We start from the raw sequence: 25,380 nt of genomic DNA, 5'->3' as shown, positions 1-25,380 counted from the left end.
TTCAACACAGCCAGCAAATGTCATGTTATCATTCAAAACTGCATGAGCGCAAGTTTGTGAGATTATGTACCGAACAAAATTTAATGCTGCCTACCACCTACACTATAATTTCCTCGACACTTTCGATTTAATTGTAATCACAGGTTATATGTGATCTTTTTCCAGTTTCATTTTGGAAAGCATCAAAACAACATTATCAATTTAAGGGGGAAATACTTGAAAACATGAAAAAATAGATGAGAACCTATATCGATGTCAATAACGGCACTGAGTGGCAGTAATTTGCGCTTGTGAAAATGAAGCCCTTTAGCTATGCACCAACACACCCGCTCAATACTACCATTTTACAGGACGTGGAGCAGAGCAAAGGCGTAACTGACACCATCCCCATGACATTACACAGGAAATGGAAAAAATGGGTACAGCACAGCCTGCTGCTTACCTGACTGGGTGACAGAAAAATCACAGTAAAGGGGTTGAAATGCAAGCTCATCAGCTCATTCGGTCCCCAACAGAAAATAAGGAGCCCTTGTTACCAAAGAAATAAAAAAGAAATATATTCTTCAAAACACTGTGCAATAAATGAGGTACACACGTGAAGACTTATTCAGTAAACTGACACTGCTTAGAAGTAAAACAAAAATGCTTGCACACTAGAGTTACACATCAAACATATTCATTTCAACGGTTATTATAACTGCACTGCAATTTATCAGTCTCTTTCCACCCTCAAAATGGATATCATGCTGAAATTGTAGGAAAAAATACTTTTAAGTTTCAGTCTTATTAGCATTTCACTGATGGCACAATTTGCCTGCTTCAATATCTATGTCATGTAAATAATGAAAACAAGCTACAACACATAAACACGTCACGTCAGCAGTGTGGACGCACCTTAATGTGAACAAAAATGATGCCAAAGCATCAGTATTCAAATTCAAAGCGCTGAATAAAACAACAACGTTGAAATAGTGCTGTACAAACAGCAATACAATGAGCAGAAGACTACTTTTAAAAAGGGATCACATCCATATAATTATTTAAGTAACATAAAAAGAAACCTTAAAAAAAAAGACAATCAAAACGCATCTTAACGAGTAAAAGAGAGGCATATATGGTACTAGCAACCAAATATGTCAAATCTGTCTGGCTGAAATATCAACTTTTGACTTTACTGCGATTGGTTTAATTTATCATCTGTGAACATCACAAACTTAACAGCATGCCAAGGTCAATTACCTTAATTTAATTACTAAAACTTCATTTCGGTTTTCAGCTAAATGAAAACGACTTCATATAACTACTTGTGTGTACATTTGTCACCACTTGCAGAATCAATAAGAATTATACAATCTGTTCACTGTAGCTGAAGGACTGCGACTCAGCCAATGGCATACGTTTGAGGGTGGGACTACCTGTTTATCCGAGCAATGCACAATGTGCAGATGTGCAGACATTGCACGCTTCACCTTTCTGAGTGACTCCCACAATGTCTGAAACCAGCATGTCCAGAATCCAATGCAGTATATTCTCGCAGTTTCAGCTCCTGCACGTAAAAGGTCTCCCGATTCGGAATCGGAGGGCAGCGTGATATATTGAGTGTGCAGTGGATCGGGTGGGCACACGGTGTGGGAGGCTACGGCATCGATATCAGGTTCGTGTTCGTGGTGGGTGGGTGGCTGTTTAGAGACTAGACGGCAGGATTCTGCTCATAAATCTACACTATAGCGAAGTATTCAGGAGAGACGTATACGCATGCTGGAAATATTATGTAGCAGTGATTCCTCAGACCACACAATCGTTTGCACGCACACACACACAGAGGTCAAGAAAGCTTCAACACAATGAAATGGGATACCATGACACAGATGTTCATACAATAACACAGAGGACACAATGCAAAAAACATACACGCAGTAGCCTAGACTATAAAATCTAGTGTACTTCAAGTGTATACAGTATTCTCATACTGCTCGTGAGGCTAGTGAGCAATATATATGTCTGTGTGTGTGTGTGTGTGTGTGTGTTTGAGGGAAAAATGGTTTAAAAACAAAATATGACACACAATTCTCAATCACACACACACACACACTCGGTCTGAGCAGAGAAGCAGGAGCTCTCCGGGGAGGCCATACAGGTCTGATTTTGGCTCTCTCCTTGCCTGTTCCAGGCTGTGGGCTCGGAATACAAACAGTGCCTTATTCAGAAAGGCTGCACACACAGGATGAAAACACTCTGCTCCACGTCCACCTGAAACAACCAGCCCCGGGCAGCTTGAGCATGATGGACGTCACTCAAGGCTCAAATGCACAAAAACCTTCACACATGTTCCTTAGGGGACAGGTGGGTTTATAAGGCCTTAAAATTCAGTCTTTACTGACATGAGTGCCAACTTGACAAATGATTCCTTCGCCAAGATCTTTGACAAATCAGATTAGATGAATGATCATTTAACAAAATGTGAAGCTGTGCAATTACAGAAAAGGTTGAAATAGTAGGAAAACTGTACCTGTTATGCAGTTATGTATGACTTATTTGTCCTACAACAATGTATGTGTGCTCTTATGCATGTAGAATGAATTATGAATAGGTTGGAAATCGATTCCTATTCAAAACATATATATATATATAGAAACCAAATTTATCTTTCACAACATTCATTTCCACTGACTTCTAGAATAGCTCAAATTGAATTTGTGTCCGGTGCTTAAAAAAAAGTATATACTTATATATATATGAACATTTATATTTATATATTTATTGATAAATGTGATTCAGTTTACTGTTCTCCATCACACTTATGACCCTATGACTTCCCTATGACCCTATTTGTTTTGTATAATATTACAACTGTAATCTCATGTTTCGAAATCTTTAAGGGTTTTATTATTATTGTTTTATATATTTGTTTGCTTTTTTTTGTTTTTCAAATGGCACTAAAACACCATCATCGTTTAGGAAACATAATCATTAAATGGAATTGGTACCAGAATTGTTAAAACACATTTTAATAAATACTTATAAAATTAAACAAAAAATAAAGAAAAAAAAAGATTCAATATTTAAGATTTTAAATTGTATATATATATTTTTTTTATAAAATACTTAAATACACATAAATGCATTAATACCAAATATATTGTACATGCATGATACTGCCAATTTGTATTACAGTTTTGTTATTGGGTTCATTTTTTTCCATGTAAACATCAGTAAGTATCAGTAGTAAAACTGCTCAGAAGTTCCTGCACATAATATGGCACAATATGCTGTAAAATCAAACATATGCGGCATTGAGGTGGTTTGGTGTATTTACACAACACTTATATTAGATTTAGAAAAGTGCATTTTCTGTTCTCTTTCTACTGTGCCAAACTCAAGCGGACATATGGATTTCAGTGGTGCAGTAAACTCATTTTTTATCAATAAATTCAAACCAGCACATGTAGACATGCCTGTAAACTCTGGCAGAAAATGGAGAGTAATTGAGATCTTATGTTAAGGTAAAGCAGAGCCATACTAATCTGCGCTGTACATACCACACAGCTGGTGAAAAAAAGAATATAGAAAGGTAATAATAGTTCCAAAATGTACACACTTAACAGACATATGCATGCGCGCGCACACACATGCAAACAAACACCGAAGTGCACACATTTACATCTACGCACCTGGTGTCAAGACAAGCTAAATGAAATCCAATGACTGCTGCAGGAAAAGTTATTCCCTTACATTTAACATTTTCCGTTTATTCAGCTGTGTCGGTCGCTTCAAGTTAAGTGCAAAAAAAAAGGAAAACCTGTTACCTATCAGTATGAAAGCAAAACCGCCATTACAGAAACAAATGTGTAACACAGACTTGCAGGCTATGATCAACAGCAGCTTTCACTATCCAGTGCTATGCCTTTTGCTACAATAATAAAATATTGAAATATTAAATATACATAATATCATTAATCTTTCATCTTTTTATTTTTACATTTTTCATTTCATTTTAAAGTTTTAGTAACTTTGTCAGTGTTAGTAGTTTATAATTTTTTTTTTTTTTTTTAGTTTTGGTTAAGATTTAGTTAGTACTTTAAATTAAAGCAAAAACAAAAGAGAGGAATTAGTTGAAATAAGTAAACAAATTATGGACCTTTATAATACTTCTATAAATAAAACATAATAAAAAATTATTTTAAAAAAAAAAAAAAACAGTTTAATACAAGCTTGCTGGATCTGTCCAATGGTCATTTTCTACAATATATTAACTTTATTTTATTTATAATATATAAAAATGTATAATAAATCATAAAATAACTATTTTTTTATAATTAATGAACAGAGTTAAAACGATGCAATCTTATGCTAAATAATAAAATTTTATCTATTTATTTTAAATAAACAGTCCTCCCTTAAGACCCCTAGATATAGTTCAGGTCTCTCCATAAACTGAATTTACCTCTAACCAACAAGCAGTGTAATTTGAGGTATCATTCATGTTTACAGCACAGACGATACAGATACGAGTCACATATATCACATATAGTTTTGAAAACAAAAACGATAACAATAAACCCAGTAAGGATGCTCAAAAAAAAAGTTGATTTATCATGTGATTTTACCTGTAGTGACGAAAGATCTCCTCCTCCACTTCAGTGAAGAAATGGCACTTAGTGCAGGTGTACTCTCCGGGATGGTCCCGCCCTGGCCCTGCATCCCCTGATCCCTCCTCCTCAGGTTTGACTTCCAGGAAGGTGTGTGAGGTGTGGGTGCTGTCATAGTGCAAGAGAAGCAAGTCAATATCAGTCGAGGTGAACGGGCACTGGTCACACTGATGGGTGACGGACGCTCGGGGAGCTGGCGGGGATGGGGTAGTGGTCCCTCCGGCTGTTAGCTGCAGCAGAAGTAGAGCACAGTGCGAACAGGAGCTCTTACGGCAAGCAAAGGGATAGGAAATCTCCCCCAGGTGCTTCTCAGGAGTGCAGAGCCCACGTGGACAGAAGGGGCAATGTTTGATGGTGCACTTGTGAATGCTGTGAGCCCGTTGGTAGTGATGCAAAAGAGGAGCCACGATGATGACATCCGGACCGTGAGTCATGGAGTAACGGAAGTCACAGAACTGACAGTTGTAACTGGTTACTACCGTTTCTGGGTCGCTCGCTGCTCCAGTCTTCTCATTTTTCCATAAGTGGGAGTCTCCGTCATGGGTCTTTCTGTCCCTTTCCTCTGGACTTCCCTCTCTAATGGCCGCCTGACCGTGTCTCTTCTCATAGTGATCCAGAAGCTTAGAAGCACTGGTAGCTTCGCAACTAAAACTGCAATACTTGCACCAGTAATACGCTGCAGGGGGGTCACCTCCAGTGCGGCTAGGGGAGTCTGAACCCCTGATCGGTACGGAGTACCCAGCCACAGTGTCATCTTCGGCCCTCACCGCCACCCGATCGGTCCACTTCCCTTGCTCGTCTGCCTCAATGCATGGAAAGCAGTTCCCCTTCCGTTCAGTTGAGGACTTCTCCTCGAGGTTGGAAGAAGGTGGACTCTTCATCTTGTTGGGGTGGGTGGCCAGGAAGTGCTGCTCTAGGTCTACAGAGGAGCTTCCTATGTAAGTGAAGTTGCAGAACTTGCAGCGGAAGTACTTGGTGTTGCCCTGACAGTCCTGCGTCTTTCTCCCGATTCCGATGAAGGTGCCGGCCAATGTTACCTGCAAGATCAGGGAAGTTGTGGGGGGGGGGGGGGACAAAGAAAGAAAATGAGATAAAGGGAAAGATCAATCACCCATGAGTTACAGAGAATTACAGAGAAATAGAAGTCTGATATAAGAGTTGAAGAGTAAAGCCACCATGCATGTAGCCACAAAATGGATCTTTTCTGATTAATAATATCCAGGTGTAACTTTAGTTCTGATATTCTGAAATTCAATTGTGGATTAAAATAAAAACTATAGGACATAATATATTTAAAATGCATGTCAGTCACTAAATTAACTAACAGAGTTGTGTGAGTTTTGAAGCAATGATTAAATAAACACCCACTGCTTGGTGTAATCTGTGCTCGTTTACAATTCTTACACGTGCATATTACAGATACAAAGTGGACTAAGCTGGTCGCTCTGTATAACCTGTCTGAGGAATTTCATTGAAGAAGAGTGGACTTGTGGCAGACTGCACAAACCTCTTAAAAAATTCTAATAAAATTGTTATGGTAGAAAGAAAGGCCAAAAAAGATGTGCATCAAATTAAGTACAGTTATTACTTACTGTAAATTATTAAATTAAAACTTATATTGTTAATTATATAATAAGAAAATTAAATGTATTTTTTTAACTCCGCTTTAGTATTTCAGTCCAATTCCATAATATTACATATATAATAACAATAATATAAATACTAAATATAATAAAATGCATGTTATTTTATACAATTTATATTATTTATTTTGAATATGATTATTACTAAACAAGGAAAACCAATGAAAACAGTTACATCAGTTATTTAGTAATAATTAAAGTAATTATATCTGGCTGGTAAACCGGGCTAAATCACTCCTACACTGACTAAAGCTAAATGCTTCCAAACTTGGCTCATTTAGTAAAAACCGAACTTACATATGCCGCTTAAATTGTAAACATGACATTGTTGAAGTGAGAGTGAAACCGTGCTGAAAGTTAGGCAGATAAATGACTATGACATCTGTTCATTACCCATCATTTAAAATAAATCGACTCCAGTGTTTTCACTGGCTCCCCTCACCAGCGTCCCTATGCTCTTTTGTCCCCCCTTTTTTCATTGGGAAAATGCGAAATCACAGTCGTCGATATTACTGCATGGAAAATTCCACTGGGAACGAATTCTGAATAGACTCATTATTTAAACTTTTCCCTAAGAATTTATACGGTATTACGACAATTTGTAGACAGGCTGATGTCGAATTGAAAAAGATTGAGGCCGGTGTTATTAGAAGAAAAAAAAAACAGGTACTCTAAGCTGCACTGTGTGTTTGCTTGAATGAGTACATGCACATGTGCAAAGCAGGCAACTGCTCATAATGCTCCTTTTAAACATGATACACTGAGGCAAGTGCTACGATAAATCAGCCAGAAGTCACAGAACAAAGCCAAATACTGTGTGCCAGCATGATCCAGACTAATCTCTTTCACATTTTTTTTGTTTGTCTTTATAAATCAGAAATCACCAAGGTGATATGACAAATGACGCTTGCATTTCAGTTGGAACGGAGTAGCATGATTGCTTATTCATGAAGTTATTTTATACCACACACAAACAAATACAGACTCTATGAGGGCTAGTCAAAATTTCAGAATTAATGCAGCCAATGTGGGAGTTTCTGCGTGTGCATGACTTTGCATGCATCATGCACGGTTACCATCCATCTAGTGGTTAAGTCTGTGACAAATTTTAAGTTTCACAGTTGCATGTGCATGCATCATTTTTAAGCCTTAATGACCCATTGGTCTGGCTATTGCTCCAAAACTATAAGGCCGTCTTGCTTCTTACATAGGAAGCTGCCTTCTAAGGCTGCATCTTCCCTGGGCCCTCATATGTCACTGATTTGGAACACTATACATAGGAAGCAACTACGTGTACCATCAAATTGCATTTCACAGGCAAAGCAGACAGGAGGGTTAATTTGATTACAATAGAGGTTACAGGAAGAATGAAGCAAAACTCTAATATGCATAAACACACATGTTGGTAAGACTAATGTTTCTGAAAAAAGTATCTTACACTCAACAAGGCTACATTTACTTAATAATACAGTAAAACAAATATTTTGAAATCCTTATCCTTTTAATAATATTTTTTTTCTGTTTTAATATTTATTTAAAATATAATTTATTCCTGAATAAATTTAAAGCTGAATAGCTTTCAGTACAATTACTCCAATCTTCTGTGTCACATGATCCTTTAGAATTCATTCTAATGTGCTGATTTGGTGCAAGATAAACATTTATTTGTATTATAAACGTTGAAAACAGTGCTGGTTAGTACTTTTGTTTACAGGATTTTAACAATGTTTTAACATTATAAATGTTTTTACTCAATTTGCTGTACAGAACAAAAATCCAACCCCAAACATTTGAGGAGTACTTTAAATTTTAGTTTTTTTTTTTTTTTTTACTATTCTGTTTTTTTGTGTATTTTTTATATTTATTAGTATTTCTATTATGTATTATAGTATTGAATAGATATGTATATCTAGAAACAATATTTCTCCTTTCATCTGCTTTGTGGTTACCTGTATGTCATAGGTGCCATTGAGTACGGAGGATCTGGGTGACTTTGCTTCCGCCGCTGAGCCGCTCTGAGCTGGCTGGCCGAGGAGGTGCGCTGAGTCTTTGGCCTGTGTTTGGGCTGTGAACTGCACCATGTTATGTAGTGCCAGAATCTTATTGTCCAGCTCCGCGTCCTGCCGTGTCCGGTTGTGCAAGCCCAAATGGTACTTACGAAAATGTTTGATCAGGTCCGTGGGGTCGTTGCCATAATAACCATACCCACAAATGTTGCACTTAAAGTCTTGTAGTTTGGGTGACGTGGGTTGGAGGTGCTCCCGTCTCAGCTCCCAGAGGGCTAGGGGCATCCTCCGCTCCCCCAATGGGCCTCTGTGGTTGAAGTGTAACCGGAGGGACTATAGAGCCTTCGACAGCCACACCATGAGTGCTGTCAGAACCCAGCAATGCTAGTGGGCTGTGTGTGGCATCCCTCTCTTCTCCGTTACTGGTGCAGCCCTGTACGATGACACCGCCTGACCGGGTGCTAGGTTTTAGACGGTTCCGGTCATCCTCACAGTCTCCTCTCTCACCTGGGTCAGAGTTCGTTGGGGAGGCAGTAGAGTCCAGCAGTTCTGTATCAGTACCCTCGCGGCTAGAGTAGGACGCTGTCAGGTTGTGGCTGGAGTTATGAAAGTCAGGCCTGTCAGGTTTGATGGGGCCAGGGGAGGATGGTTCCTCCTGCTCTTCGCCCACAGCCCTGTCGGGCTCTGAAGCCTGGCTCCCCGCGTTCCCGCTCTCTGGGCCTGTGGCCTCGGCCGCCACCGCCTCACCCTCCTCTTCTTCACCGCCGAAGCTTCTCAAAGGGGGATTCTTTTTTCGTACCATATCTGTAACCCAGCAAAAGAGAAGGCCAATGTTAGAGACACGCCATTCCTCAAGAAACTTGCTCAATGTGTTGACAAAAAAATTGTTTGAGCCAATGGTGCCTATTCTGCTCTCTATAAAAGCTTTTCGATTGTTCTTTGCTTTTTGAAAATCAGAGACGGAATGCCCTAGAAACAGTTCTGCTCTTCCAGCTCAATCCATAAACAGCAATGAGGTTCTAATATTGGTGACTATGTCGGCGCCGGCCTTTGTTGATGATGTTTTAATGAATAAAATCTGTGCACTTATGTCACTGATGTGGCTTAGGGATACACTTTTTAATCAGTTACCAAAATCAAAGATGATAGGGGATAGAGAGAGAAAAAAAATGTGGAATTTATAAAGTGTTTCATAGCAAAAAAAATTCCAGCAGAACTCAATGAAGTAATGCATGTTTGTTCACAGCAGGCAAATCACGCTATTAACTAGACTTTCCTTTGGCACAAACTGCACAGAAGTGAATTTCTATGAAAGGGTTAGCATAGCGCTCAGTTTAACATCATTTTGCGTTTGCAGGATGGTGTGCGTGTTGGCCAGTTTCAATTTAGGGCAATTACAGTTTCTCATGATTTAACAAACAGACAGTCGAGAGCAATTTCGTCATTTAGTCTGTGATGCAAATGGATATTAAATAAAGCAATTCATGCTTTACAGAGGGGCCACACCTTAACCATAACTAAGTTAATAAAAGCCTTGAAAATCGAATCACAGATATAAGCACACCCAGTCATATCACTCACAGCATCTCAAACACTCTAACCATCCACACTCTGCTAATCTCAGGCTTCACAGCACCTAACACACCACGGCGGTGCACTATCCATTTGAGATTGACACTGTGTCATATAACTACTTTTGAAGAAATGTATTCAAATAACTGATGTCTCTAGTGACTGTGACTGACTGGTAGAAGAGATGCAACTAATGGCTGATGTCAGTACTTGAAAGCCTACATCCTTAATCTGTCATAAAACATCCAAAACTACCTATCATTACTGTATCATAAAAAGAAATGCAATCCATGATATAGCACTAGATGCAAAAATCTATAAATGCAAAATAAATAAATACAAATGATATATGCTTCTAGATTCTGCATTTGTATTTTGTTTAATTGGCTATATATCTTATCGGAATTAAACCATTTATTGGAATTAATTTGTGCCGCCTCTATTCAGTCCATGGAAAAAGTCTGTGCAAACACATTTTTATTAGATATATTTGTTCAGTTGAAATCTTACATGATCTCATTATTAGACTTCTGAGGGAAGTAAATTCAATGTAATTTACTTTTCTTTAATTCCAAATATTCTTCCTTAAAAGTACTAAAAATATCGTTAACTGGAACAAGAATCAGAAAGAAGAACCAGAACCAGAATTATAAAAACTTACACTTTACATCCCTCATAAAGGTTTATTTTTATTTTTTATGCTGTGCTCTAAAATGTTTCATCTGCTAAATATTACTCTTGTGTAAAGCTGGTGAATAAACATGCCCACAAGCCACTGCAATAACAGATTTGTGAGGAATTCTTCTGAGTCTGGGATTTTCAATGATTCAGTCAAATCAGTTCACAATTCAAGTCAGTTCAGATCTAAACAATTTGATCCCGGTTTCTGTCTAATATAGTGTGGCTCAAGATAACTTGATAAGTTGAAATTTGCATTGCATATTAGGCTACAGAACTTATTTAGAGAGCTATTGATTTACTGAACTAAACACTTTCCCATTTTCAATTTCCTTTCACCTTTTCTCAGTTTCTGATTATAAAGGAACAGGTCTTGCTATCATGGATTGAAAAAAACATAGAAGAGGAAAAAAAAGGAATGGAGTGGGAGGATGAGAAATTTTTTAATACCGGCTATAGTGCACAATTACATTAAAACTTGCAGGGGAAGCAGTGAGACATTACCATTCCACTCCGCCATCAGAAACCGAATAATCTGCTTTTATAGCTCCCAGGCATTTGCTGCGTTCCTGTACCAGTCAATTCAAATCACTAGTTCACCATCCACCCCCACCTCCTTTTCTTTTCCTATATTAAACTGCTCCTCTTGCGTTATTGTGCCTGCTCAAGAACTTACTTAATAAAGTATAATATGCTTTCTGAAAAGGACAGGACAATCAATTTTCTTAATTAAAAAAAGTAAGGAGGGGGTGAATGGATCGACAGTGGCCTCTGTCTGCATACAGAGCAGAAGATGGAGCAGGGCTGTCCCTCGAGCGCTCTATGACACTTAAGCTAATGCAATCTAATGACAGGAGTCAAAGCTCAATCATAGGAAAGCATTTCTACAACTAGGTTACAAACTGATGGTTCTGACACCGTGTTAACCAAGTGTTAGCCTACTTAGTGAAGAATTCCAGGGCGTCTTGGAGAAGCGAATAAAGAAAACGCTTTCAAATGCTTTCATCAGCCACATGATTTAAAGCTATACACTATGTTTTGACATTTGTTTTTCTTTTTCTTTTTTTGACAGGCGTTTGATCACTGTCATTGTGACACGGTGATGGAAAACCTCTGTGTGATTTAATCACAAAAGAAAAAATATATATATATGTATTATAAATATATATATAATTTATAGCCCCCTCACACCCAAATCTAAATAATTCAGTAAATAAAAAAATTGTCACAATACAAAAAAATTAGAACATTTAAAATACAAATATAAATGACCATACCTGTAAAGCACTAATATAATGTCACTTTCTTTACCAATGTATTCAACTTCCAGCATCTGCAGGCACTAACAGGCACTACAGACACTTAAGAACTCAACTTAAATCATTCGTTATCTGACAGATGTTTCACAACATCACAATGAACCCTAAATTAACAACATATGAAATGTGGATTGCTGAGTGGCAAACTAACGTTGTGAGACCACTTGCCATCAGTTTACATGCACAAAAACTCCACTGACGTCACAAAGGTGAAAAAAGTCAGCACTTGCCGGCTTCCTCTTGGCCGATCTCTATTATAAAAAGGGCTGGCCAAATACACACAGAGCCTCATTTGTAAAGAGGCAATGTGACTCCAACTAAGTCATCTTCATTGTTAAACTCATCTAGGAGATCTTGTTTCAAACACAACAACAAATACAGGGGATTTCCTCAACAATCTGGCCTAGTCTGGTCAGCACTGATGAGATTTTTAGTGGTAGGGTTTAACTCATTACAGAAAGAGACCAAGTCGTTCCCACTCGGCAGTATATTGTGGAGTCCAGACAATGTCCAGGTGGTTGAAATTAGAAGCTGGCAGTGGGAGTATATGTAAAAGTTCTTTCTGCATCTGTTGGTATTTTGTGCATTTGTTTACGGTGTGTGCTTTGGTTAAGAGTGTCTGCAGTGTGTCGAGGTGTTGCATAGCAAGAGATTTCTACTAAATGAGTCTGCTTAAAATACACACACAAACACACACCGGGGAAAATGACAAAACCCTTTCTTAAACTATGAGCAATTTTCTGTAGTTAAATAGGACAGGTCAACATATACACTATCTTCAGCTTTTGACAGTATTCACAATATCACATGATGACAGACATCATTAAATTGATTCACTGAACTGCAAATCTAACTGTATTGGTTCCAATAAAAGTTTAAATTCAACACTACTAAAAAGAAAATCTTAAATCTGTCCCAAGCCTCAGATTGGAAATTCATCTAATGATACATTCTTTAAGAAACTTATAGTTGCATCAGTTTAAACTGTACACTGCTGATTTTCCACGTATCAGCAATAATATACAGCTGAAATACAGATAATTTCATTCACTTGAATCTGATGACACAAGAAAGCAACTTGTGCATTATGGAACACGCACTATCTGAAACTTTTGCGCATTCTAATGCTGAAACTTTGTACACAAATGTTAAAGGAACGATTTGAACTTACAGTTTGTTTTTCAAACTATCATATGGAGTACTTTTAGGATACATTTGGATGTTGTATTCTTTTTTACTTTACAAAGATCCATTGCCTATTTAGCTGCATGAAAAATAGCGTCCATCGCAATCTTTAAAATTTTGTGTTTTGAGTAAGAAAGAAACTCATTTTGAAACAACATTAAATAATGAAAGAATTTTCATTTCTGAGTGAGCTATTCCGGAACTAAACTGAACAAGCTGCCAATTACTAAAGGCAGCCCATAGCTACTTTATCTCGGTCCCAGACTTGTGTCCCTCAATCTTTCATTGTGAGTTCAGATGCAATCCTCTCTACATCACGGTCCCAGGAGGATCACACGGGAGCGGGGATTCACACACACAGCTTGAGGACCCCATGCAACACTGCAGCCGGGGTCACTCCGAGTTCTCCACCCAGATAGTCTGTTTATTAAAAATACATTACCAAAAACGCCTTTCATAATTCAGCCTGTGCTTTCAATCCATCGGGGGTGGATCTGAGTGAAGTCTTAAATAACAAAACCTATACACACACACGTATGCTGACGCTCACTTACATAAATACTAATGCAGTTGCGCGGGCACACGCACCTCTGATCAGTCAGGCAGAATATTGAGTTCCCTGAGATCTTAAATGATGAGACTCATTTTGCATCCTTTATTTAAGACATCATAAATTGAAGCAGTAGACAAGAAAAATAAAAAGAGAGAAAATATACACTAATTGCTTTCTGTCATGGCTGGAAGACAGTGTGGAAGAATTAATTTCTAAATGAGTAACTGGTATGCTCACAGCAACGGCAGGGCTAAACTTTAACCAACTCAAATAAAGAACTGCATTTCCATCTGATTTTACTTGCATGTTCTGGGATTTACCAATAATCAACTTTTGGAGGCTACAATTGGAGAATGACAAGAAAAAAAAATCACTTTAAAATGAAACAGGCCCTGCTTTCCATTCCAACAATGGTATATTCAACCACGCACATGGCAAATAACCACTACTCGGATCCATCAGGCATACCATGTGTGTGCAGTCACGTCTAAGAGCAAGTCGTCATAAAAGTGTTCCCCAAACTATCCCTCAATCCCACCTTGTTCAGTCTCCTTTCAATTCCTCCATGTCCCCAACTGCAGACTTTTGCGGTAAGAAAGGAATCGAAGGACCCCGATCCATCTTCAAGAGGAGTTTAATCTCGTTGTAACATTAGGACTAAATCACATTACTGTTTCAAGCATGTGGGGGTCTATGGAAAACACATATGTGAGATGCTAGATAGAAGCAGTGCAATTAATTATCATTAATGCGAAATGTCAAGAGGAGGAACAGGGCTCTGAGTCAATATCCCCCACCCCACATCCCCCATATCATCCACCCTCAAAATCACACACTTACACATATGAACCATGCAGCTGTGTGTCACATTAATTTGACCCTGGACTAAAACATGGCAGATAAATAATTGCCTCTAAAGCATGATAACTACCAAGCTGTGACATTGAGTCAATTTCATTTAAGTGCTCTATTTTTTTTTCTTCAGATACAGGATGTTTCTCTTTTCAATACATCTGAAAATGTATTTCCTTTCCTTGAAAGTAAGAGGTAAGAAATTCCAATTTACAATTATACTGATTAAGTGAAACCCAGACGCAACAGATAAAAGCATCGTAAGCTTTGGAAGAAATTCTATCAACCTTACTTTTTATTAAATTCAATTGACTTTATTTTCATTGCGGGCTATTGTTGGTCCGTTTGCAAAACACTGAAATCACCAGAGAGAGAGAAAGAAAGAAAGAGAGCAGAGCCAAAATAATAATAATAAAAATAAATACCAAAATCAATCAAAACAAAAAGATAGATTAAGAATAACAATCGTTTTCAGTTTTAGCTATCAGTGGCAAAACTCAAAATTTCACAGTGTCATAATGAAACAATTATGTATTTTCTATAAGACATATGTAAAACAACACACATTTCTATTTTTTTGGCACCACATGCTGCACTTCCAGTCTCTGCTAGCTTTAAGGCCAGTATAAGCAGTATCTAGTCAACAAAAAGCAAAAATAAGGATACAGATTGTACAAGAAGAGTTGAATATTAAACAAAAAAGTGCAGAACGTAGGCAGACACTCACAAGAGATTCAACCTTTCATGTAAACAAGAAGTGAGGAGACATCTTTAGAGAGTGAAATGAATCAACAGGCCTGCCAGAACACAGGGCTTTCTTCAGAGGGTGTGTGTGTGTGTGTGTGTGTGTGTGTGTGTGTCTGTGCGCGTGTATGGAATGGCATACTAATCTCCACCCTTTCTCAAAGTGCGAGAAGAAGAAGATGAAAAACTAATACTGCCACTGCAATGCTAAGGCCTTTGAAGGAGGCGGGGACTGCCAAAATCTGTCTTCGTACAGATGTCCGGGAACGCCGATCTGAGCTACACCCAATATTCCACTGACTTTGAAATATCAGCATGCAAACGGAAAAAAGGGAGAGAAAAAAATTACAGCAAAGCGCACTCGAAGAGAAGACTATGATGTTCCTCATTAAAACCTGTGGAGATAGCCAGGTTTTATGATTCCGGAGCTACAAGGGAAGGAAAAAAATTATAATTTGAAAAGCTACATATGAAATCATAAAAGTGCATTTTTCCAGGTAGAAAATGAAACCTTGTCAACTTTCATTAATATTTAGCTGTACCTCATTACATCTTTATCTTCATACTAAATTACTGTTGTGCAATAAACAAAAGCTTTGGAGTTGACGGGCCTGCAGGGGATGATTTCATTCCTGCGTGTTTGTGGTGGAGTCATCCAGCCCGGAAACTTCCAACTCATATACAACTCTGAGAAAGGAAGTCCTCTCACCTTTAGTGATGTGTCATTTCAGTTTGAGAGAGCGAGAAAGTACCAAACTGACAGAGAACGTCAGAAAGAGAGAGAGATTGTTTGTAGAGTAGGGAGAGAGGAAGGGTTGGCATGTCAAAAATAAAAAGCTTTTCCCATAATTCTCTTCACCCCGTTTTCCTTCCATGAGGCAGCTTGCGAAAGGGTGACATGCTCTATAAGAAAGGCCCGTGACTAACTGCCTCTCAGTGACTTTTTTTTCCCCCATTTTTACGTGGCATGTCAATGATACACAATACAACCAACACAACCCCCCTTCATGTTTATTCATGAGAACTCATTCACATCAAAGACGCAAAACCAAAAACTGTTGCCTTTGGCAATGTTGGCGAGGTTTTAAACCCCCCACCCCTTCTCTTAATCAACTGAACTTCAGAACATGCAGACCTGTTGCACTCGACCAAAAATGTCACGGTGTCATGGAAACCATCCACAAAATGTTCATAATTAGTGATTACATAAAGAAATATTTCTAGGTCGCCAAATCAGCATTTAAGAATGATTTCTGAAAGATCATGTGACACAATGGCTACTGAACATTTAGCTCTGCCTTCACAGGAATAAATTACATTTTGTGTGATGAACCCATTTCATTTATTTAAATAATAACAAAACGTTTTTTAAGGGTAAGTCATTATTGTTAATTTTGTAAGAATGTGCATCACTAAGAATTCAACAAATCTTTAATATAAATGCCAATTTTCTTTATTTTCTAAATTAACAATCTTCCCACTTAGTTTTCATGTCAGTCAATGTTGGTCAACCTCTAACCAGCAAGCTTTACATTTCCAAGAAAAATCTGTGATTAAACTAAATTGTTTAATTCGCATGTGACACAGATGCCTTGTTCACAACTAACTGCTTAATTTGCAAGACCCAGAACCTTCTGGCTAGAGTGTCATTATACCAGAACAGGAAAAAAAGAACTTTCTATCAAGTTTTTCCCAAATATCTCCCCAATCGGCCTTCCAGTCAGGCGGTGTGGAGGGGGAGGATGGAAGGCCCCTGTCTGAATGACCTGGCCTCTGTGCACTCAATCAGCGCACGCTAGAACCGGAGACACCAGAGAACAACTGCTTCCCTTAAGCTTCCTGTGATCACAGGCCCCGAGCTGCCAGAGAGGGGAAAGGATCATGCGCTCTAGAGAGAACTGCAGATAACATGCTTCCGCCAACACCACCGTGTGTGAGTGCGTGCGTGTACGCATGTGTGTGTGTGAAAAGACAGAGAAAGGAAGGAGAGACAGATGGGAAGACAGACCTCATGGAACATAAAGGACATGAGAAATGGCTGCCTTTTAAAGTTCACATGAACTCCTGGTCGCAACATGTTTTACTTCCGTTATGTGACATGTCCAAGCGAAACAGGACATTTAATGGAAAAGAAGGAGGGCTAGACTTATCTAGGCATTAGGAACTGACTGGATGGTGAAAAAGTGGGCACTGCATACCAGAATTTACCCAGATTAAATGGCATTGCCTAAAAAAGCTTTTGTGCTATTGTTTCAAATGCCTCAAGAGACATCAGCTGAAAGAGACATTTGTTTCAGATGAAAGGGAAGTTATGGAATTTTTTATAAGATTATGGAGATTAAAAATATTTTTCTTTTTTGAAAATGAAAAGTAATTTTTAAAGAAAAAAAAAACATGAGAAAGAAAACGTATTCATTAGTAATATTTGTATAATCATAAATAAGTAAAAAAAAATAAAAGTCATCATGAAAATGGCACAACTAATTAATTGGCAAACCGTGCAAGCAGTCTTTCTAAATCTCAAGTGAAATTCAGAATTCTGCCGTTCAGAAAGCAGCACGTGCGCGCTACTTCAAGCAGTGCTGTAGTTCCCATCTAAAAATATATTTATTAAGCAACAGGAAAAGTCAGACATGATTGTTCATTGCACAACTTGCTACCCGAGGCACTGATGAGAAATCACTTCTGCTTGTGTTCCTCTATTCTCCTTCTGCCTGCACTGGGCCGCTTTCTTCTTTTCACACTCCTCCGTTTACGGAGTAGGAGAAACACCTCCTGCTCTGTGATGTTTTTTTAACTTGCCCATGAAGAACTAGCAGACAGTTAAAACCACCCTTCAGGCAGAACAATAGCTTTAATTTTCTTTTCTACACCTTGATAATTGAAATGATTATGAGGTTTTTACGAGCTGACATCTCCCCGATGTCCTAACCAGGAGGAAACGGCTGATTGCAGCCCACCAACATGGAGTCAGTCTTAGACATACCATGAGATAAGATATCTAGGGTCCTATGAAATCCATTTGAATTTTTCTGGATTAAGTTTTTCTTTTCTGTTTTAACTTTTCTTGACTCCATTTTCATATCTAATTAATTAAAATCATGGAACTTATACATATTCACATCAATTTATTAAAAGTTTAAGAAAAATTACGTTTAGGGCCCTAAATGTTTTATTTTTTCTCACCATATTTTTATTGTTTTAAATTATGTGCTTTAGCATGCCTGTTTAAAGGCATAACTTTTTTTAATTGGCCTTATAAAAAAAAAAAAAAAAATCCTCTGAAATTCTGTGTTGTGTATTTACATTTTTCTGGTTATCAATTGAAGACATAAAACATAAATCTAATTCATCTTTTAATTACTAAAAATGAAGAAAACTTGATTTTTTTTTTTTTTTTAGCAAACAAAATTATTTACTAATAAAAATTAAAACATGGAAAAAAGTTGTGAGATTATCCCTTTGATGTTTGTTTCATTTTAGTAGTAGTAGTATTAGTAAGTAGTAGTAGTACTAGGTAGGGCTGGGCGATTTTCCCGATTTTATCAATTAATTTGAATCTATTGTCTTGCCACGATTTTATTTTTTAGAAATAGTTCAATTGCGTTTTTGAACAGAAATATTACCAAATGTTAAATTAGATACTTTGACATTATGCTGGTGATAACAGTAAAGAGAGAGAAGGAAAAAAAAAGATCCAACCGCATGTCAGCGCACGTGATTAACCGCTCATGTGTGACATGCTCTGTGAGGGATCATAAATATAGCACCAAGCGCTATTCACACAGAATGTGCTTTTGTGTTGACAAAGATGTGAGGTGAGCAGTGGAATAGGTAAAACATGCAAGAAGATGGGAGTGAACTACTTTTAACTTGTACGCCATGTTTTTAGAATGGCATTTCATTCATGAGACACTGCAAGAGACACAAGCGCAAAACTACAGAAAAGCAGCAAAGTCTAATAAAAAAAACTTGTAAAGAACTACTACTGTATGTCTGATATTTATACAGTTCTGTATATGTGATATGAGGCTAGTTTCACTCAAATCAAATGTTCAAATGCTCATGAAGTGACTCTCAGAGCAGGACTGTAGATGTTGTTCATGTGTTTACGTCTTCATTTAGTAAGACGGTAGACACTACTGTAATCACCGTGAGCATCACACACGCTTCAGTATGGGTTTAGAAATATAAAACCATGCATCTACGCTATTCATTAACAGAGACATGCAGAACGTGCAGGATTCATATTTAAATCGACTTCTGCGGCATAATATTTACAGATACGTGTCCATATCACAATTTGATTAAAGTGTAATGACCTACTTTTGATTCATTATAAATTTGACAAATTCTGCGACATTCTGCTTTAAACTGTGAATTCCGTTTTCATGACTGGATTCCGAGATTCTGTCCACATTTTCCACATCGCGGAAATCATAGGGCTCTAGATATCCAGAGATTTCAGATAAGCCAAGATGATTGAACATTGACTTTAATGAAAAGAAAGTTGAACAGGTAGTAAGTTTTAAATAAAGTTGAATAAAGTCTCCTCCTGTGCTAAAATGATATTCTTTACTATTCAAAGCAAGCCGTTGCAGCTACAGTGTGAAACCATCAGTAAACCACAGCCTGAGATGCATTTCCCTTCTGAGTTAAAAGCACAAAACGTTGCGACATACCTCAGGCTTCTCTAAAGCGACACTCACAATCTCATAATAGGACTCTAGCCATTTTAAACTGACTGCCTGACTTTCCACAAAACAAACAGAAAAAGCTGAGGAACTCTTTTGAGTAAATAAAAAACAAGACTGAGAGTATACGTATTTTATCACACGGAAATATTAAAGTAATATCTTACATGGGAGTCTGAACATAAACTTCAAAGCTGGGGGGTCTTCGTTTGAGTCAAAGTTAAAGGAATGTTCCGGGTTCAAGTCAAGTTAAGCTCTGCCAACAGCATTTGTGCAATAATGTCGGTTAACACAGAAAATTATTCCGATTTGTTCATCAGTTTAAAAATATGCAAAAGAACAGCCACAAAAGGCATGAAACTACTACAAATGAATAATCAAACTTTTCTGTACAAAAGTAATAATTTTTTATTTGTACTTATAAAATGATCATGAAAAATCTGTACACATTTATAAAATACATGCAAAGACATTTTAGAAATATCTATATTTTTAACTTTTACATTTTATTTGCTGAACCGCAATTCATTTATTTTTAAATGGCTTTTTAAAGTAAGGATTTATTAGTTATACAAATAGACACACACATACATATACATACTTTATATACATATACTAGGGATGTCAACGGATAATCGATGATCGATTAATTGTCGATAAGAGATGCAATCGATTAAAGCTATCAATGGTTGATTAACCTTTCTAATTTTGGGCTGCGTGCGGTCATGCGCACTCAACACTCGCGAGTGTCAATGAGTGAGGCTGACAGTATATAAATGCATCATCATTCATTCATAATGTACAAATTAAGCTTTTAATGTGATTTAAACTTTAAAAGTGAATTAAAATAGAGACAACACAAAGTTCTTTGACATGGAAAGCAATGGAAATGTAGTAACTAAGTCATTTCCCCTGATAATTGTTTCATATCGTGCGTTTTGCAGGGCTGCAGGACACGGGACAGATAGGATATATTCAGTCCTTGTTAATTCGTTCCTACGATTTATTAATTTGGAGCAACTGTCCATATTTCGTTAATTTTGTTCCTTAAATGACCCATGATTTAACTGAAATCAGGGAACAAATTAATCAATTGAACAAATTCTTCATGGCCATGAAATCTTTCATTTGCATTCCCATGTTTACCACATTAAGAGATGCAAAACATTGATTAAGAGTCAAAGACAATAAAATAAACCTGCAGTCATCGTGTAAAGTAGAATCCTAGTTTACATTATAAATAATAGTAGAACATTCAAATATATGGTGAATATGGAAACATTTGGATTTGTGTCGAATGAGAGACCCAGCGTTGGTTTCAGTTTTGTTTAATACTGTTAATTGAAAGGATTTGTTTTGGAGTGAGGGGAACTAAAAAAGCACAGTTATGTTTACAGTATTTATTATAATTCTTGTAAACATTTCGCATCAGTATTAGGCCTATTTCTGAATGAAATAATAAAATGCCACTTATTAATAGACTACGCAACGTATGTTTTTTTTACTCTCTAAAAAACAAAAACAAAGTATACGTGTAGTGTAGCCTATTTTAACAATAAATTACTGAAAATAAATAAATAAATGACTTTTTAAACCATTTAACGGACTGTATTAATCTGTCAAAATTCTTAACGGACGGTTAACGGTTTACCGTTTAAAATGAACATCCCTAGTATTGAACCTGGAACATCCTTTTAAGAATCTGACACTGGTTTGGCTGAATGTGAAAGGTCAGAGGTTGGTGTCTTACTAAATGTCACTTGCCACGGAAATCTTTTCTAACCACTGTAGGGAAAAAAAGAAACAAAAAGAAAACAAAAAAACACAACCCATTACCTTCATCACATTGCCCAGAGACCCACAACCAGAGGCAGATCCTTATGATAGCGAGGCCAGTCATAATAGAGTCTCTCTGCTGCCTCTCTGGAGAGATTCCAAACATGATCAGACGTGATTAACCACAGTTAAAACTGTTTGAGAGAGTCAGTTTGTCACCTGGCATCTCCGACAAAATATTTGTGCATAATCATGTGTGGAAAGATTTGCTTAACATACCAAATTTATCACTAACTTTGAGATTCGTCTTCAACATTACAAAAGCTGCTGATGCTTCGTATCAAGGTACAGGCAGGGCCTCTGAACACACGTAGCTCTCAAATAAACCTTCTTTGCACAGACAATATTCTTTGTTAGTTGCTACATGCTTGTATTGCCACCCTAGTACACAAACCAGGCTACCTGGGACATTATGAACTGCCTAAATAGATCAATTTTGGCTTTTTCCACCACAGCCAAGACAAAAAAAAAAGCACCCACAACCTCCACTGTAAAGTTCGAAGCATCAAGCCATATGCACTCTATGGTATTTTCTATATAAAGGGAAGCAGTTTAACGACACCGGTTGTACAAGATTCCTCTATTTGCTTAGTACAATTATTCTTCTTTCAAATGTCATATAGCCTTGGGACTGATTAGTCATCAGAGCTGTTTGATAGAAACAACCACACCCTCTGATACCATCTGTGATCCTTATGCAAAGACTTACCTGCCTGTCTGTCTCATCATGGGAACTCTGTCTCATTCTATGCTTAGTGAAGCAGAACTCATTTCTGTGCTGCAATGCACTAGTATTTACTGAAAAAGTACCGTACCTTCTCATAAAAAGGAATCGAAAGCAGGGGAAAGAAGACCTAAAGGTGGAAAAATATGCCACCTCATTTGGTCTAGACTAGGTCTTGAGCTATTCATACTATTAGCAGAAAGGGCACCCCAAACAAGGCGGCTGAAGTAAACTGAGGACAGGCATGATACCTTAGACTAGCAGAGGTCTGAAGTCACCGCTATCTATAACACAAACTGTCTGTCACACCGCCTTTTTACCATGAGAAGTAGGCCACATATCATTAGGCTTGGTGAACGTGGCCTGCTCAAGAGCAACACTCCTGCAGGATTTGAGCACTTGATCACTTGTGATGTGAAAGATACTAAAAAGCAACAAGTAAACTATACAAAAAAATGGCAATCCTGAAATATATTTTAAAAAAAATTTACATAAAGCTTACATGCTCACTTAAGCTGGATGCATTCTCTTTTCTTTTCTTTTATTATGACAATACTTGCAGGTTATGTGCCACTGTATTCATTTAATTGGTTCATAATTGCATTAGCATTTAGCTTTTCAATGTGTTGTGTTCCACTGCATATATTGCTGTGGTACCAACATTAATAAAAGAATCATGACACTTTCAGTAATACTGAATCCAACCCCTATGGGCTCTTGCAACCTCTGTCTCACTCATGAGCTGTGGGCTTTGTTTGAGAAGGTGAAACTTTGTTTTCTTCCTCTGCAGCAATGTCTTTGTCAGAGAAAAGGTCGAGTAGTAATGTCTGTATGCACATATGTGTGGTTTCCACTGCACTAGAGTGCCATAATTGGCCTCACTGCAATTGTGTACCTGTGAAAGAGCAAATATTACACATTTCCTCTCAATATAATGACTGTTAAGCCTGTACTTGCAAGTGCATGTGAGTGCATGCAAGAGTATGACTGTTTGCTAGAGAGCTTTTAGGTTTTAGCCTCTGTACAATAATTCTCTACCCTGAGTGGATCACTTGGGGCTCGGATCACCCTTTACATATCAGCACAATTGACAATTCCAATCCCTACGCCTACACAAGAGAATGGCTCTCAACTCAACAGCTTCCTATAGAGTCATCGCCCCAGTTAGCTATAGCATGCAGGCTGTAGCATGCAAATTTATGGCACAGCTATATTGCATGGGAAATCGGTGCGCCTTGTCATGCCATTTAGTGCCAGAAAAGTGGTAACATAGGGTGTCATATTTGGTCACAGAGTGCATATCTACAGTAGTTGGGGTGTCTGAATTAGGTAAAGAGAAGATCATTGGAATGATCTGAAATTTTGTTTTACAGTTGGTAAATGAGAAGAAATGTGCTATTGCCAGCTACATTCAAAACTGCCAAACAGATGAGAAAGACCCGGATGATTCAGACGCAGCTCAAAAACAAGAAATGACTGCCCAAATAATGCCTTCAAATGGATTAAAGTTTAGTTAGCAGGATGCAGGAGGTGTTGAAACAAATCATAGTTGTATTGTTACCACATTCTTTCCAGCCTGGTGTTGCCGGCTCATTCCTGCAATGTCCAAGTGTCCACTTAAATCATTCCCCCATGCCGCAATTGGCAAAGCCGAGCCAAAAGAGCACTAAAAGCTGCTTGGCTCCAGTTCGGCCGACTTGACCACCTCCAAGTCAACCGGCCCCGACGTATAAATAAGAACAATATCAGATAAGTCTTGCAGGAAGCCTATAAACATTTACATTCTCTTTCAAGTGCTGTTTATGGATATTTTATCTCCTATCTGGAAGCTGAAGACATGGTGAAAAAAGACGACGACCTGGGGAGGAATCCGAGGCGAGTGGTTAATCAAAAAGGCAACAGGCCCTGACAGGGATCCAAGCCCATTGACCATAATAGGTGTTTAGAGTAGTGGCCTCCACAGATGAGAAACCAGCTCCTTAGGCCTGCCAGAAGAGTTATGAGATGGTGCGGGTAGTGATGGGGAGGGGAGGGATGCCTGGTAAGCTACTAATTCTATATCTTCTTCTGACAAAGACAAAGTGCAGCCAACAGAGTTCAGTCTGGAAGACAGAGAGAGGGAGCTTGTAGTGTTGTGTTTAACAGAGGGAACCAACTCCTGTCTTCCTGTCCTCCAGCCTGATGCCTGTCTGAGGATTAAGTCTGACCACAGACAGTTAGCTAGGGCTGTCGCGATAATGCGGTATTCCAAGAACCGCAGCGACTGCAATTTTTGCATGTTTTCTTTTTTCATAGGGTTATTCCCTTCTCATTTTACACTTTGTGCAAATGTACTAAATATTAAATAAGTTAATGATAACAATGTGTTCCATTCTGATTTGTACAAAAGCTCCATAGATTTGCACTTAAGGTTAAACAGACAGCACACTCAGTGTATGTGTGATTACTTGCGAGTCATATATAGTTGTGAAAATAGGTTGTCCAAGGAAAGAAAAATCTCTTTCTTCTTCGCATTGACACATTGCTGCTCAGCTGAGCCTTCTCAACGTTAAGCCCTGTAGTGCTAAATGTGTTTTGTCTAGGGATGCACCAAATATTGTGCAACCGAAATTATTCGGCCAAAAATAGCAAAAAATATGTATTTCTGAATAAGCGAAAAAGGCACAATAATATGTACCGATCAATGACTAATGTGATCAAATAGAGAGACGCACTACTGCAGCAAACATGTCGCCAGTGTGAAAGTATTTAAAACTATCAGAGAAAGATGCAGAAATCATTACAAGCACAAAGCACCAACAGCAAGAGAATGTTTAGTGCTGTATCACATCTCCGATGAGAAGAAGAGGTGGCTAATGTTGGTGGTTCAGTTACTATATGATGATTGAAATCTCGAAATTACCTCAAACCATTATTAAATAGACT

The 25,380-nt window shown here is 37.9% G+C and overlaps 1 pseudogene; it reads right to left on the bottom strand.

The window, feature by feature from the left end:
* Positions 1-25,380, bottom strand: part of LOC113099671 (zinc finger transcription factor Trps1-like) — a 103,344-nt pseudogene that overhangs the window by 66,543 nt on the left and 11,421 nt on the right.

This window comes from Carassius auratus, unplaced genomic scaffold, assembly GCF_003368295.1.
Source record: "Carassius auratus strain Wakin unplaced genomic scaffold, ASM336829v1 scaf_tig00217005, whole genome shotgun sequence".
Taxonomy (NCBI): Eukaryota; Metazoa; Chordata; class Actinopteri; order Cypriniformes; family Cyprinidae; genus Carassius; species Carassius auratus.
The sequence above is the reverse complement of the archived record's forward strand: the minus strand, read 5'-3'. Positions and strand labels throughout refer to the sequence as shown.